General features: G+C 57.0%; 1 protein-coding gene across 1 annotated transcript in view; it reads left to right on the forward strand.

The window, feature by feature from the left end:
* The window catches only part of Cacna1c (calcium voltage-gated channel subunit alpha1 C), a 304,839-nt gene that overhangs the window by 60,729 nt on the left and 230,104 nt on the right, over nt 1-14,006 (forward strand). The gene's annotated exons all lie outside the window — the stretch shown is intronic.

A 14,006-nucleotide genomic window follows, 5' to 3' on the forward strand; every position in this document is an offset into this window, starting at 1 on the left:
TGTATTTTTTTTCAGTGTGGGGTCCTGGTGCATCTTTAGCAGCTGTGCTCCCTGGTGAGCTCCGCCACCAGCCCTCGGGGACCTTTCTTTCTTTCTGCTCTTGCTCCTCAGACGTCCGTCAGGGGTTGGCTTGTTCCTGCAGCCAAGGCCGGGTCCGTTGCTCTCCCCACAGAGCTTGCTGCCTGGGAGGTTCCCAGAGGACGGGTGACTCGTGCCCCACGGGTCTGACATCTGGAAGCCCCCCCGGAGCGGCGTGACCTCTGCCTCAGTCCTGCTGGTTTCAGCTTGAGATGATTTTATGCAGATGAGATGCGGGGTGCTTTGGTTCCCGGTTGTTTGTGGTGGTCACAAATGGCCATGGACAGAGTGACATAAAGCAACACAATTAAAAAAAGATTCCGAGGTCAGCTGTTTCCGGGTCCACAGGGCTGCGTTCCTCCCCAAGGCTCTAGGGGAAAGACTCCTGCCTCCCTCTCCAGCTCCCGGAAGCCGCCTACCTTCCTTGGCTCGTGGCCTCTTCCTCCATCTGCGAGGCTGGCGCTGTGTCTTCTTTCTGCTCTCTCGCCTGCCGGGTCGGGACCCGATGACTGTAGATCCATACAGATTCATCTCACCGTCTCAGAACCCTCATCTCAATTGCACTGCCGTTTCTCTTGGCGGTGGATGACTGGGAACAGATTCACACGTGCCTGGGTTTGGGGCGTCCTTGGGAGGCCCGGTGGTCACTGCTCAGCACAGCGCTGGTGAACGTGAAGGGCTGTTTGTGTCAGGAGCGGTCTGTGCTGGGCATTTGGGTTAATAGAACCATTCTCCAGGGATCTGTAAGCTCGGGCTTGAACTTGACCTGACTGCAACCTAAGGTCAGATGCTATCCTCTTCCGCACCAGGAGGTTGGAGGGATGAGGCAGTGCGTGCTTCAGCTCCTCAAGCTGGCTTCCCTTCCTCCTCCAGCTCTCACTTCCCTCCCTCCCTCCCTCCCTCCCTCCCTCCCTCCCTCCCTCCCTCCCTTCCTTTCCTTCCTTCCTTCCTTCCTTCCTTCCTTCCTTCCTTCCTTCCTTCCTTCCTTCCTTCCTTCCTTCCTTCCTCGTTCGTGGGTCTTGAACTCTGGGCCTGGGCGCTGTCCCTCAGCTCTTCAGCTCAAGGCTGGCGCTCTACCACTTGAGCCACAGCGCCACTTCTGGTTTTCTGAATGGTTTATTGGCGATAAGAGTCTCCTGGACTTTCCTGCCTGGGCTGGCTTTGAACTGCGATCCTTAGATCTCAGCCTCCTGAGTAGCTAGGATGACAGGCATGAGCCACTGGCACCCAGCTCCACTTCTTTCTGGATGGTTCTTTTTCCCTTTGGCCTAATGGAGGTAGAGAGGCCCTGAGGGGGAGGACAGGAAGGGGGTGGAGGCTTTGGGAAGAGAGGCATAGCACTGCTTCACTGCTGACCGCTTTCTCCAGTCCAAGTAAAGTTCCTCGAAACACACAGAGACGCTGCCACCTGCCCTGTGAGCCCACACCAGTTATGTGCACCGCGCATAGGGGCTTCTGGAAGAAATTCCAGCTGTCCTTCTTGTCCAGTTAGTGCCCAATAAGGGAAAGTATGTGTAAACCGCTGGCTGTGGCGATGCACATCCCCAGGGCCTAGATGATCCTGCTATTGAGTCTGTGTGGTGGCTGGGATGGGTAGTGCTGGGCGGGGCACTGGGGAGACATCTTTGGGTGGTGTTTGTTCTCTGGGGGGCCTGGGGCCTGGCCCTGCTGTGCGGCGGGCTGGGAGAGGTGCTGGGACAGCTGTCATGCTCCGGTGGCCAGGGAGGGAGCGTGTTGACTTGAGGTAGTTGACCTTTGGAAAGCAGGCATTGGAATATTAACATACCCCCGTTTGACCTTCTTATATTACAGCATTCCCACGTTATGGATACAAATGGATGTTGAGTTAGCCTGGTACAGATTGCACAGCTTCCCAGGGGAGAGTTGAAACATACAGAGATGAATCCTAATCCCCGGGCGACTTCCCACTGTGAATGCCTTCTTCTTCTTCTTCTTCTTCTTCTTCTTCCTCTTCCTCTTCCTCTTCCTCTTCCTCTTCCTCTTCCTCTTCCTCTTCCTCTTCTTCTTCTTCTTCTTCTTCTTCTTCTTCTTTTGATTTTTGTGCCAGTTTTGGGGCTGGGCACTGTCCCAGGGCTTTTGCACTCAAAGCTAGTGCTCTACCACTTGAGCCAGAGCTCCACTCCCTGATTTTGGCGTCATTAATTGCAGGTCGGAGCCTCATGCTCAGGCTGGCTTCAGGCAGTGATCCTCGGATCTCAGCCTCCGGAGGAGCTAGGATTGTGCGTGGGAGCCTCTGGCACCCGGCGTGAATGACGCCCTGTTACCTCCTGGATCCTTCCTTCCCGCCAGGTCCGTCCCGCAGCTGTCCTTCCCTGGGGGCTGCGGCTCCCCAGGCCGAGGGAGTTGTGCACCACTGGGTCTCCCATAGCCCTCGCCTAGACTGGGTCCTGGGGGGGCGGGGGTCACAGGCCTGGACGTTTCCAGGCTTCTTGTGCTGCCAGGAGCCATGACAGGCTCTGCTGAGAAGCAGGCAGGCCACGTGCCACACCGGTGCAGGCGTGACATCCGTGTTAGCACGCACATGTGACAGGCGTGTTGGTTACGTGTGTGTGACTCGGTGGCTGGGTGGTCCTAGGAGGCACTTGCCTTCCTGGGAATGGAGGCCGCATCCCCACCCCTTCCTTCCCTTATCCGGCTCACGATCGGGGGCGATTTGATCCGACTGTGTGAAGAGACAGATGCCGACGTGCACCCATGTGTCTTTTGCTCCACTAGGAACTTAGGCCCCGCATTTGGTACCTCACAGGTGACCCCCGGGACACCTGCTCCATAAAGCAATCCGTCTCTCTGTCCTGTTCTCTGCTGCAGCTCTGGGCTATGGGGAGGCCACCTGGGACTGTGGGTCTGTCCGTGGGTGCGTCTGCTCATCTGTGCTTTGTGTTAGGACGTTGGTTCCACATTCCCAGAACCACACAAGGCAGAGCAAGATGCCCATCTCCTGGAGCTCCTTCCCACCCGGTGGGGAACCGGGAGCTCTGCGTTTAGATGCGTCACCCACACCAACGGGCATGACCATGAGGAGGGTAGCCTCTCCATCCGTTCCTCAGCTTCCTCCGGAGCCACTGCGGGTCGTGAAGCTTGTGAAGGAGCTCGCTCAGGGCAGCTCCTGAGCAGTTGGCTGTGACCGCAGTGTTTCCGTGCCGACACCCTCTGGGAGCCGGAGATGGTGTGTGTGTGTGTGGGGGGGGGACCAGCCAGGAGATTCCATAGCATTTCAAAGGCTGGGCACTGCAGGGGAGCAGGTGCTGCACCCCACCCCGTGGCCATGACTGCAGCGGGGAGGAGAGGGGAGTGTTTGGGGGGGAGGGGTGGCCGGCTGAGTCAGCAGGGACTCTGCAGATTGCAGTGTTTGTCAGCATTACGAGAGGGAATTCAGGGGCGAGGGTGGGTGAGTGGGGGGGGGCAGGTTCCATCTGCCACGCCGATCCCTTTCGACAGCGTGTTCCAAACAATGAACTCCTCCGCCACCCACACGCGGATTCTAGAGTCAGGGAACGCCAAGACAGCGTGCAGGACCTTGGAGCTGGTTTGGAGAGCTCTCTCCCTTTCCAGAGGGGATAACAGAGAGGGAGAGGAAGCCGGGCGGCGTGGGGGGGGGTCACACGGCTAGTGGGGTAGGGGGTAGGGCAGATCCAGGTGCCCAGCCCCCCTCCCCCTCCCCACTCCCTCCACTTGGACAGAGACTCCAGTGGGAATGGCGGGAATGGGGCTGCTCGGGTGGAAACGCAGGCGGGTGTGAGGGCCTCTCGTGAGCAGTGGGAGTGGGGCCATCGGTCAGGCCGCCACGCGAGGCCCACACAGCCCAGCTCACGCGTCCTTCTGTCTCTGGTTTGTGGGGGCTCCAGGTGAGGTAGGGCTGGGCCCGTGAGGGGGCTGTTGGGAGGCGACCCCGGCCAGGCCGAGGTTGGAGAGGAGCACGAGGTCTCTGTCTGACTCGGGTCTCCGTCTCTCCCGGCCCCAGGGTCTGACGCCTGGAATGTAATGGCGCTGGAGGAGAGACTGGACGTGTTTGGACGTGGGTCTGGTTTCTCTCAGATGTGAAGGCATGTTTGTACACGTGCGAGCTTGATTTATTTGATATTTGAAAACAATTTATGGCCAGGATTCTTCCTTTCCTTCTCTGGGCCTGTTGTTGGAGGTGTACTGGGGGGAGTTGCTGGTGGGGGACGGAGCCCCGCAGGCCAAGGCCCCCCGCTCCTCTGGTCTAAAGTCAGGCCTTCCCCAGGGAGAGCCTGGGTGTCCTAGACTCCATCCTTCACCCTCCTCCTCCCGCTCTTCCATGCACTCCCACCTGCTCCAAGGCCTTTGGCCTTGTAAGTTTATTTAATATGTATTTGTTATGGCCAAAGGTCTGTAAAAGCTACTATTCTAACTTTTGTTTCAGAGCCAGGGTTTCTGTGTATAGCCCAGGCTGTCCTTGAACTTGAAAATCTCACGTCAGCCTGCCAAAGGCTGAGGTTACAGGTGTGCACTGCTACGTCGGGCTTTTATCTTAAAGTGTACAATCAGATGACAGGAAGGAAGCACACCACCACGTCAGGCCACGGCTGCCACTCTCCCCGCCCAAAACATCTCCATCCAAACCCGGACTCCAAACCCCCTGACTCCCATCTTTCCCACGCCCACCCCAAACACGGCAGCTTCTATCTATTGGTGCCTTTGACGATGCTGGGAACTCCGTCAGTGGCACCGAGGAACTGTTCTCCCGTCATGTTGGCTTCTTTCAATCAGCATCGTGTCTTCCGGTCTCATCCGTGTCACCGCAGGTTTCAAGCGTAGCATTCATTTTTTAAGGCTCAGTGATATTCCCTGGTATGAATATGCCAGAGTCGATTTAGCCAGGTGGTTGGTGCTCCAGGGAAAAAGTTGTCATTGTATCTCCAATGTCAAGAGCTCTGGTGTTTGCTTTCACTTCATGGAGATGAAGTTGTCTTCCTTGGTGCCTGGAGGCGTGGTGTGTGCGTCCCTGGTGCCCCGTGATGCCATTGATGCCTCTCCATCTTTGGGTCGAGCTGTAGAGACTCAGTCTCTTCTGCTGTGAGGGGCGTGTGTCTGCCTCTCTGGATGACAGAGGAGGAGACTGGGCCAGGAGAACCACCGGCCCCTTGGTTCCTGGCGGTGTTGCTGGTGGCGATGGTGGGCGGCAGGCTCGAGGGTCTGGGTCTGACACTGTGTCCCGCCGTGCTCATACGTCTTCCATGCTGTGGTTAGATGAGGTCCAGTATGAACCTGGGCCCCGGGCTCCGGCCCACCGATGCAAAGCTCTGGCGTTGTGCCGCCGGTACATGCATCTGCCTTCCCTCCAAGTGGTGTTTCACATCCAGCTGCAAACAACAACAACAACAACAAGAACAACTGTGGTCACCTTGCTACATGCGTCTCCCTGGGGGGGGGGAGAGACCTTTGATAAAGATTGGAGCCCTTAATGCATCTACTTTTTGGATCAAGCAGGGTGCTGCCTCCTGAGGCTTCTCTTCTGGTGGAATCAGGAGCAAGTGCACCGCACTGAGCAGCGCCCACTGACTCTTCCCATCCCCGTGGGTGCCCATGTCGCGAAGTGTCCCCTGAGGCCCGTGCCCTGAGCACCCCGCACGCAGCGGCCGCACGAGTAGCTTTCTGCCCCCAAGGTTGAGAGCCCTTGGGAGACCTCGAGGGGCCCAGACGTGGGGGCTGAGCTCACGCCAGTGGTGTGCCTCTGGACCGTGGAGGGAGGGGGAGGAGGAGGGGGAGGGGAGAGGGAGGAGAGGGGGAAGAGAGGGGGAGGGGAGGGGGAGGGGGAGGTCTCCATCATCTGGTTCTCCTCGGCCGTGGAGGGTGGAGGGTGGCTTCTCCCTGTGGGATGATCCATTTCTCTCCAGCTCTGGTACCAGAGTCTTTTTGAGTGTGTGTGTTGGGGGCGGGGGCAGTGGCCTCATGCTTAGGGCCATCTGGTGCGGGTGACTGGACTTTGGTCACCGGCAGACACCCCCACCCCCACCCCCTTGGAAACCCCACAAGGATTTTGTTTCTTTCTTCCTGGCTGAGCTGCAAAGCACAGAGAGGCCATGTTGGTTTGCTGGCTCACAAGGAGAGCATGGCAGTGGCTTTCCCATTGTATTTCCAGCTGCTGTGCCAGAAACGCCGTGTGCCCTGGCCATTCCCCCCTCCCCCTCCTTCCCTCCCTCCTTCCCTCCCTCCTTCCCTCCCTCGCTCCTCTGCCCTGGGTCACGGGGACAGGTGGAATGCGGAATAGAAACAAGACGGCTCTGTTTAAGGCAGTGTTGATCGATCCAGTCTGGATGTTTGCTGCCTCACTATTTTTTTGTTTTGCTATGGAGCAAATTTGACGCGGTGGTCACGGGGTGTTTCTGAGCATCTCCAGCAGGGCAAGATAAGAAGCCCAGGAAGATAGAATAGCAAGGCTGTTCAAGCCACTGTGAACACAGTAACGCAGCCGAGAGGGAGCAAGGGCAGACTCCCCTGGAGTCTGGGCACCCTGGCACGGGGGAAAGTCTGGGGGGTTCACTCTGGGGGTGAGCTCCCCTCACAGCATGGATGTCCAGGGCTCTTCTCCAGTTAGGTGTGGGGAGGTGGGGTTGGCTCCTCCTCTACTCATTGAGGAAAAAAAAATCATTTTTCATTTATCATAAGAGAGCCTGAAAACAGACTTATCATTTTTCTGTTGTTTGTGGGAGCTGACAGTTTCTTATGCTCTGAAAATAGGCTTTTTTTTTTTAAAGGGTGGTCATCTCCTGATTGTGCAAATCTGCCCGCCTGTCAATATCTGGATCTGATTTTTAAAAAATTTTTCTATGATGTGGAATCAAGTATTTTCTCTTGTCATCCTTTCCCTTGCGCCCCACTTCACGTCTTCCTGACGTGGACGCTGGCATCCAGCACGGGGCCCTCTAGCTGACGTATAAATTAACTGCGATTAGGTGGACTTTAAAATGTACTTCCTCTGGTGTACTGGCTACTTCACAAGTGTTCAACAACCACATATGACCGATGGCCTGCCATGCCGATCGCTCAAGACCACCATTACACGTTCAGACCTAACCACGCATTGCTGTAGTCATTGTTGATACAGGAATTTCAGCGCGAACAAAGTGACTCAGAGGCTGGGGAGAGCCAGCCGAAGGCTGAGCCTGCAGGCACTATACCCAGGACCCAAGTGCTAAGGCCTGGGCTCTAGGGTACACGCTGCACCCAGGAGCAGGGAGCCAGGAAGTCCCCACAGGGCCCTGCCAGATCTATCCCAGCTAGATTCCCATTCCTTCACCACTTGACTTAGCTGTCGTTTAGTTCTTGGTGGACATGGGATGGATAGAAAAGCAAAGGGAAACATGTCCTGAAGATATATGTATATATATATAGGCCAAGGCACTGTGGCCTTGGATACAAGCCTGGACATGTTTGAGGCATGAAAGGTCACCTGTGGGGAGGATGTTGGAGCAGGTGGAGGAGAATAAAGGAGACAAACTGAGCAGAAGTGGGTTCAGGCTGGCCTAACACAGACTGCGTGAGCCACCGCCAAGTATTTGGATTTGGAAGGAATTTAACCAAAGAAACAACAGGGCCTCGTTTTATGATTCATATTTGTAAAGGTCACCCTGGCTGCTGTGTGGAGATGGGATTGGGGGCCCGGCAAACCCAGGGATGAGAGAAATGTCAGGGGTACTGCAGTCTTTCTGGACAATAAATACTGGACGGTGTCCTGGACAAGGGTGGTGGCTGGGGCGATGGAAATCTTTGCTCACAACTCTTTCCTCAGAGTGTCCCCCCTGGTGCCCTTTCTAAGAAGTAAAGAGTCAAGCCGGTGCTTAGGGAAAAGCTTGCCCTGAGGGGCAGAGTTGGAGGTAGACTCTACCAGTGGCTTGCTAGGTCAATCCGCGGTCCACCCTGTATTAGCTGCCTTTCTGTCACCATGACAGAACACTCCAGACTGCCCACGTATAGGGGAGGAAAGGTTTATGTTGACTCCAGTTGTAGAAGTTTCATTCTGTGGTTGCTTGGACTGTCCGAGAGGCAGCACATGATGGCAGGTCGGACCTTGTAGCCGAGTGAACTGTTCATCTCATGGTAACCGGATAGCACGAGGCAGGAAAGGGTGTGGCCCCACACTCCTGCTAACCCTCGCCCCCAGGACCTAACTTCCTCTCACCAGGCCCCGTCCCCAACGACCTAACTTCCTCTCACCAGGCCATGCTCCCAGTGACCTAACTTCTCACCAAGCCCCACCCCAAGGACCTAACTTCCTCTCACCAAGCCCCACCCCAAGGACCTAACTTCCTCCTGCTAAGCCACACCCCCAACAATCTTCTTCCTCCATGACCTAATGTTCTTCCCATGAGGCCACACCCCCTACGACCCAAGTTCCTCCTGATAAGCCCCACTCCCAATGCCCTAACTTCTCACCAAGCCCCACCCCCAATGACCTAACTTCCTCTCACCAGGCCCACCCCCAACGACCTAACTTCCTCTCACCAGGCCCCATCCTTGATGACCTGTTTTTCCCATGAGGCTATACCCCGGTGACCTAATTCTTTTTTTTTTTTATCACTTTTTTGTTGAGACTACATGATTGCATAAATTTCACAAGTTTCACAGTGTTGTGGGATGGTGACACTTAAAGTCTCAAAGGCAAATGGTCATTATCGTAGTCTATAAAGTTTGTGAATTCTATAAACTCTGACCACACAACATTTCTTTCCTTTTGCTTAGGGTAAGTTGTCCCCTCCTGTGAGGCCACGCCCCTAGATGACCTCACTTCCTCCTGCTAGGCCACGCCCCTAGATGACCTCACCTCCTCCTGCTAGGCCCTGCTTCTCAGAGGTGCTACCAAGCCCCAGGCTGTGAACCAAGTCTTTGATGCGTGGACCTCTGGGATACGTTTAAGATGCACACTACAGCAATGTTCATCTTTTATCAGGACATCATTACGGTTGTGGAGTGTATTCTGCGACTGGACCCTGGGTCAGTACATGCATGGAAGTGGGTTATAACAGTGACCACCACAAAAACCCACTGTTCCATCACTGAACACCTTCTGGGTCCCGGCACCAAGCCTTACTCACAGGGGACTGGGCCTCGGCAGGGGACCCTGGACGTCAGGGTGTGGTGAGGTCCAGCGGCCTGTGCTAGGCTCCTGGCTGTGGCCTGGACCCTCAGCAGCACCATTTGTGTGCGGTGTGTGTGGGAGGCAGAGGGAAGCTGCCATTTGACCCACGGGACTCATTTTCTCATGTCTGGAAGAGCTGGCCCTGTGGCGGGCCCACCTGTTCTTGTGGCCTGGGCTGCTGAGCAGCCGTCCCGAGCAAGAGCATCAGCGGAAGAGCCTGGGAAGGCTGATCTCAGCCTCCTGAGCAGCTAGGGTGACAGGCGTGAGCCATCATCATCCATTTCCAGAAGTTGTATTTCTCTTTTCCTTTGAGTGACAGCCCCAGAACCCCAGGCCTGGGTGGAGAAGCATTACAGTGAATGCTAAACCAACCTCCCAACTCCAGCCCTGGTGGGATCCGTGGTGGGGGCCCGCCCGAGAGGCCAGTCCCACCTGTCTCCCCCGACTGTGGCTCCGTGAGCCCTGAGCTGTAGCTGTGTCTCAGCCGCAGCAGTGCTCAGGGCTGCCTGCCCCAGCAATTGGAAGTTGTTTTCTTGGCCTCTGGCTAGGGAGAAGTTGACATTCCGCTTTTTCCCAGGGGCCTGTTTCCCATGTGTGTGCTCCAGATGGTGTGCTCCAGAGAGATCCTTGTGTTCTGGGAATGGCTCATGGCATAAATCAGGTCCCCCTGTGGAGCGTGGGTGGGGGGGCTCAGAAGTCAGCCGGCCGGGACTTGGCATTGAGCACTGACCCCCGGGCTCTGTGGAGGCTCAGGGCATCCGGGATGTAACCCACACGGCCTTTCCGGGGTGGTGGGGTGTGTTCTCACGTCCTCTTTCCAAGCATTGGGCCAGGGTTCCCAGGATTGCACGGATGTGAGAGGGGAGGAGCCCCGGGGGGCTGAGCGGGCAGAGCCCAGGGCTTCAGGGGAGCGGCCGCTGGGGGTGGGAGGCGGGGGTCTGAAAGGCCGGCGGCCGCAGGGAACAACATCTCTGCTCATATCTGTGAGGCAGGCGGAGTCGGTTCCAGGAGTTGAAATACTCAATGCCAAATAGAGAGTCTGGGAAGGAAAAAAAAAATTACACACGGCAGATTGAGGACAGCAAAGTTGAGTCCAGCCCTGTGTGGTGAGATCAGTTCCTTTGCACCCAGTCTCTCTCACCAGGCGAATAGAGAGAGGGATGCTTTCGCCTGTCACCCAGGGGGGCGACCCCGGGGGCTGCCCGCAAGTGGACACTGTCCGCGAGGATCCCAGAGCGCCCCGAGGTCCGGGAGGTCCAGGAGGGGGTGTGTGCTCCCTCGGTGGCCGTGCATGTGAGCACACACGTGTGCACGTGTGTGGAATGAGCGTGAGCGCTGGGGGTGGGGTGGGGACTCGTCTGGCAGGTCCCCGGGAGTTGTGCCTGCTGGAATCTTCCATTGTCTGGGGCAGCGACCTTTCGAGAGTCAGCCGCTCCTTTGTTTCTGTGGAGTGGAGATACTCACCTTGCCCCGGACGGCCGCGGGGCTGCGTTGCAGGTGCTTTGGTTCACTTGGATCCGTGTTTGCATCTTTTTTTTCCCCCTCCTGGGTCTCAGTCAGTCAGAGAGGCGGAAGTCGCAGCCTTCCAGAATTCTCGGGCCCTTTCCTTGTGTCAGGAGAGCCGGGTGGATGGCGCGGTGCAGCAGGACCATGGGGAGAATCTCACCAAGGGCTTGGCATTCTGTTGAAACGCTCTGCCCCTGCGGTGCCACAGCTGCCTGGAGCCACTGGGGCAGGGAGGGGGAGGGGAAGGGGAAGGGGGAGGAGGAGGGGGAGGGGAAAGGGGAGGGGGAGGGGGAAGGGGAGGGGGAGGGAAAGGAGGAGGAGGGGAAAGAGGAGGAGGAGGGGGAAGAGGAGGAGGGGAAAGAGGAGGAAGAGGGGGAGGGGAGAGGGGAGGGGGAGGAGGGGGAGCTGGGTGAGAGGTCTGCACTGCCGTGTGGGACGCAGCGTCATATTAGGGATAGGGCACCTATGGGGTGACAAAGACAATTTCCCAGGCCCAGGGGCCAGGGCTCAGGCTCTGATGCCACCGGGGCTGGATGGTGACGGCAGCCAGGAGGCTGGTGACCAGCTGAGACCAGAGAAGGCCTGATGTGCTCACGCGGGCCCCAAGCCGGAGCGGGGAGCTGGCGGCCTCCGTGCCCCGTCCACCGCCGACCTTGGGTGTGCCTGGCAGGCGTGGCTCAGCGCCCTGCCGTGCTTTCCCGGATTGCTGGGGGAGGCTTAGAATCCTTTCGGTACACAGTGAGGACAATCAGTTGGCATCGGGGTTGGAGTTTTCCACCTCTCGGTCGCGGAGATGACCTAGGCCGGCGGGAAGGACAGCCCGGCCAGGCGTGGGCCCAAGCACTCAGTCAGGTCTTTGTGGTGGTGGCGGGGGACACAGGTCAGGGGAGGCCCCCAGGTGATCGCACAGTGAGTGGAGAAGACAGAGGCCCAGCGGGCCCTGTGGGTCAGTGCCTGCGGCCGTCAGCCCGTCCCCCTGGCTGGCGGCTTCGGGCGTGGCTGGGGCGGGGATTCTTTCTGAGGGGCGAAGCTCTTGGGTGAGAATAATCGACTGTTTCTGCCGGGCCACGTGTGCTCAAGAGGTTCTCGTCAGGAGCATCCTGTCAGGAGCGGCGTGAGCAGGGTCGATTCGTTCTAAGAAGCAGGTCAGGCAAGGTGTCAGTAGCTCAGGCCTGTAACCCTAACTTCTCAGGAGGCTGAGATCTGAGAGATGGTGGTTCTAAGCCAGCCTGGGCAGACAAAGCCAAGGGACTCTTATCGCTGCTCAGCAAAGAGTAGAAGTAAAGGCATGATTCAAGTGGTGGAGAGCCAGCCTTGAATTAAACACACACACTCACACACACACACACACACACACACACACACACCCAAAAAAATTCCAACCAAGAGTGAGAGGCCCTGAGTTCAAACTCTAGTACAGGCGCGTGCACAGACACACACGCGCACACACACACACACACACACACACACACACGCACACACATGCACACCCCCCCCCAAACTTCCAACCAAGAGTGAGAGGCCCTGAGTTCAAACTCTAGTACAGGTGCGCGCGCGCACACACACACACGCGCACATGTGTGCACACACACAGAGCTGGTCAGACGGCAAAGTTATGGAAGTTATCTTGGAGCTCAGATAAAGAGGAGCCGCTCAAGGTAAGGGTGGGGAGGAGGCGGGAGTCGCTGGCTCCGGGCTCGCGGTTTCTCCAGGGCTGTCCTCACGGCTCCCGCGCCTTTAAACCAGAGCGGGAGCAGCTCTCGCTCCCTCTCTCCGGCCCTGCCCAGCTCTCCTCCCGTAGTGTTCCTCACCCCATACCCTCAGCTCTGCCCTGCCCAGCGTGATGCCATGTGCTGCAGAGCGAATCGCCCCAAATTGAGTGACCCCCCCACCACAGGAATTCAGGGAGCCCCCGCTCGGCACGGTTGTGGCCTGGGGTCTCCGCTGATGCTGGGCCAGTCGGGAGCCAGGCTCCTCCACGCGTTAGGGTGGACATCGTGGCCTTCCCACCTGGAAGCCACCCACTGTCACTCCTGCTGCGTTTTGTTAGCCAGCCCACTTTTGGGGACAAGGGGACCCAGATCTTCTTTCTCTGTGAGACGGATGTCAGATGTGGGAAGATTTGCCTGCATGATTTAAAGTCACCGGAGCTTCCCGAGTGTGTCCATCAGCGTTCCGTCACTCGGACAGATATGCCTGAGATAATCAGCATGTAAACAGAGATTTATGTGGCCTCAAAGTAGTTGCTGTGTGTGTGTGTGGCTGTGATTGATTGTACCCAAGGCAACTCGACACATCCTGGCAGGTATACGTGGTAGAACAAAATTGCTCTCCTCTTGACTGGGAAGCACACAAAGCAGAGTGACAAATTGAGGCTGCAGTCCAGCTCAAGGTCACAGCCAGGAACCTTATGACCTGTCCTTAGGCTCCCACCACAAAGATACCCTCACCTCCCAATTGTAGCACCTCCCTGGGGTCTGGGGACAGAGTCTTGGACACATAGGCCTTGGGGAGGTGGGGAATAAGATCTAGACTAGAGCTCTGTTGATCAGCCTTTGTCCATCCGTCCATTTTATTATTATTTATTTATTTATTTGTCCGTCCTGGGTCTTGAACTCTGGGCCTGGGCGCTGTCTCTCAGCTCTTCAGCTCAAGGTGAGCGCTCTGCCACTTGAGCCACAGCGCCACTTCCGGTTTTCTGGTGGTTCATTGGCAATCAAAGTCTCATACTGCTAGGCAGGTGCTCTACCACCGAGTCATGCCTCCAGCTCTTTGTGGCGATGATTGTTCCTGAGTTAGAGTCTCACTCTCTTGTTGGGCTTCCTGCACTTGGATGTCTGTCAGTCAGTCTGCCTTGGTTGAGCTTCTGTCTCAGCCGGGATCGGAGGCACCTGCCACCATTTCCAGGTTCTTCTGTGGAGACGGAGTCTCATGGACTTCTCTGCTCAGTCTGGCCTGGAACGTGTCCCATTTCAACCTCTCGGGTAGCTAGGGCGACAGGTGAGCACCACCGCAGTGCTCAGTTATGCACAGAGAAGGGGTCTTGCAAACCTTTTGGTCCAGACTGACCTGGGACCATGATCCTGCTGTTCTCCCAGTAGCCAGGATTACAGGCGTGTGGCACTGGTGCCTATGGATCAATGTGCATTTCATGCATAGATATTGCATTGCCTCTCATCATGTTCTGAAACCCCCCCCCCACATGCTGTCACCCAAACACCTCCCTCTTGTCCCTGGTCACCACAGGAGCGGAGCCTAGAACACGTTCCCCGGTTCCGTTTCTCGACACCTCACACCGGCG

Source organism: Dipodomys merriami, unplaced genomic scaffold, assembly GCF_024711535.1.
Source record: "Dipodomys merriami isolate MVZ:Mamm:240054 unplaced genomic scaffold, mDipMer1.0.p SCAF_368, whole genome shotgun sequence".
In the NCBI taxonomy this organism is placed as follows: Eukaryota; Metazoa; Chordata; class Mammalia; order Rodentia; family Heteromyidae; genus Dipodomys; species Dipodomys merriami.